Genomic DNA, 231 nt, shown 5'->3' with positions numbered 1-231 from the left:
ATCGCCAAAATTCCCGTAAAAAAAAAAGCTTAGACTTTGCCGTATTTGAAGCAACAATCCTTTCCTTTCCTTCGGTCACCCTCGGCCGTCCGCACTCGGGACGGTGTCACAGGCGATGACTCCGACTAAGAGGCGACACGACGTTGAAATCCTTCGGCTGCTTTGAGAACAAATACGCTCGACGTCTCGCCAAACAAGTTAACCCGCGGACGAAGGTATTACGCGCTCCGT

Source organism: Penaeus monodon, chromosome 30 (genome assembly GCF_015228065.2).
Source record: "Penaeus monodon isolate SGIC_2016 chromosome 30, NSTDA_Pmon_1, whole genome shotgun sequence".
Classification (NCBI taxonomy): Eukaryota; Metazoa; Arthropoda; class Malacostraca; order Decapoda; family Penaeidae; genus Penaeus; species Penaeus monodon.
Note: the sequence above shows the minus strand (reverse complement) of the source record.